We start from the raw sequence: 2500 nt of genomic DNA, 5'->3' as shown, positions 1-2500 counted from the left end.
AGATTACCCAAACCTCTCGGTTAAGGTGATGTACCTCGCTGGCCCTGTCAGTGTAGCGCGTGTCAAGCCCAGAACATCTGAGGGCATCACAGACCTGTTATTGCTGCGCACTTCCATCGGCTTGACCGATGGTCCCCTTAAGATGCGAGACGGCCCGCGAATGCGGACCGGGCTATTTAAGGGCCGAGGTCTCGTTCGTTATCGCAATTAAGCAGACAAATCACTCCTACCAACTAAGAACGGCCATGCACCACCATCCAAAAGATCAGAAGGAGCTCTCAATCTTGTCAATCCTTATTTTGTCTGGACCTGGTGAGTTTCCCGTGTTGAGTCAAATTAAGCCGCAGGCTCCACGCCTGGTGCCCTTCCGTCAATTTCTTTAAGTTTCAGCCTTAGCGACCATACTCCCCCCAGAACCCAAAAACTTTGATTTCTCGTAAGGTGCCGAACGGGTCATTATAGAATCCCGTCCGATCCCTAGTCGGCATAGTTTATGGTTAAGACTACGACGGTATCTGATCGTCTTCGATCCCCTAACTTCGTTCCCTGATTAATGAAAACATCCTTGGCGAATGCTTTCGCAGTAGTTAGTCTTCAGCAAATCCAAGAATTTCACCTCTGACAGCTGAATACTGACGCCCCCGACTATCCCTATTAATCATTACCGGCGGTCCTAGAAACCAACAAAATAGAACCACACGTCCTGATTCTATTATTCCATGCTAATGTATTCGAGCAAAGGCCCTGCTTTGAACACTCTAATTTTTTCACAGTAAAAGTCCTGGTTCCCCCCCAGCCAGTGAAGGCCATGGGGCTCCCCGTAAGAGCGATCCGGTCCAGCCGGACCAGTACTCGCGGTGAGGCGGACCGGCCAGCCAGACCCAAGGTTCAACTACGAGCTTTTTAACTGCAACAACTTTAATATACGCTATTGGAGCTGGAATTACCGCGGCTGCTGGCACCAGACTTGCCCTCCAATTATTCCTCGTTAAGGGATTTAAATTGTCTCTAATTCCAATTACGAGACCCAAAAGAGCCCCGTATCAGTATTTATTGTCACTACCTCCCCGTATCGGGATTGGAAGTAATTTGCGCGCCTGCTGCCTTCCTTGGATGTGGTAGCCGTTTCTCAGGCTCCCTCTCCGGAATCGAACCCTAATTCCCCGTTACCCGTTGCCACCATGGTGGCCACATATCCTACCATCGAAAGTTGATAGGGCAGAAATTTGAATGAACCATCGCCGGCGCAAGGCCATGCGATTCGTTAAGTTATTATGATTCACCAAGGAGCCCCTGAAGGGCGTTGTTTTTTTATCTAATTAAATACACCCCTTCCTGAAGTCGGGGTTTTAGCATGTATTAGCCCTAGAATTACCACAGGTATCCATGTAGTAAGGTACTATCAAATAAACGATAACTGATTTAATGAGCCATTCGCAGTTTCACAGTACAAGTTGCTTATACTTAGACATGCATGGCTTAATCTTTGAGACAAGCATATGACTACTGGCAGAATCAACCAGGTAACTTCATAGCAAGACGTCCCGGGGGGCCCGCCCGCCCTGCGGTGGAGGGTCCCGGGGAGCCCAGACCCCCGAGGGGGTAGAATGTAGTTAGATGGAAGGGGCGCACGGGGCGCCCGGTCGCAGCGGCACCCCCGGCGTACCGGGGGGGACGTGAAACCATCCAATTGCCCCCACTAAACTCCTCAGCACCAGTCCGCACGCAGGGATCCGACCAGGCGCCCGTGAAGGCGCTGGAGGGCTGCGGCATGTGGCCCTCGGATGAAGGGGACCAGACCCCGTGGACAACGCCGGCGAACGGCGGATCCCACGGGGCGGCTCCCTCCAGGAATCTGAGTTTCGGAGGATGGCCCAGCGGCCAACGATCCACACCCAACGGTGCCGGGCGCCAAAAGGCCCCTGGGCCTCGGGTCACCGCAGCGGTACACCAGAAACCAGCAGCGCGTCAAGTCCTGCCCTATAGCAATCCAGGCCGGGCGTCGCCAAAAAGTGGGACACTGCGCGGGGAGGAGGGGATGGGGGGGGGGGGTCAAGAGTTGGTGGGCGTCGGGCGCACCCCTGCAGTGGGTAAGCCCCCCGGAGAGTTGCGGTGCGGCACGAGGAGCGGCCACCAACAAAACCCGAAGGGGATGAAATGGCAGGGAAGAATTAGAGTGGAGTTATCCTCGGTCTCTACACATACTCACCGACCATTTTTGGGATGAGTTTTTCATATTGCGGTAGAAGTGGCTTCAGAAATTGCTCCGGCGGGACAATTTTTGTAAGGGGGTGGTCCGTGCACCGACAAAAAAACACCATACAAAGTGGGCCACTTTTTCCCAACCCTGAGTGACTTTTGGGGGACTTCAGTCGTTTTCATTTGCAAAGTCACGTGGTTGGACCCTTCGGGCATGGCTTCGGCGGGGTGCTCTCGAGCGCCCCCCGAAGGCTCCCTGGCTCGGGGTACCCCACCCCTATGCTTCCGGGGGAGATTAGGG

This window comes from Penicillium vulpinum, assembly GCF_028829585.1.
Source record: "Penicillium vulpinum strain IBT 29486 chromosome Unknown utg000007l_segment0_segment0, whole genome shotgun sequence".
NCBI lineage: Eukaryota > Fungi > Ascomycota > Eurotiomycetes > Eurotiales > Aspergillaceae > Penicillium > Penicillium vulpinum.
The sequence above is the reverse complement of the archived record's forward strand: the minus strand, read 5'-3'. Positions refer to the sequence as shown.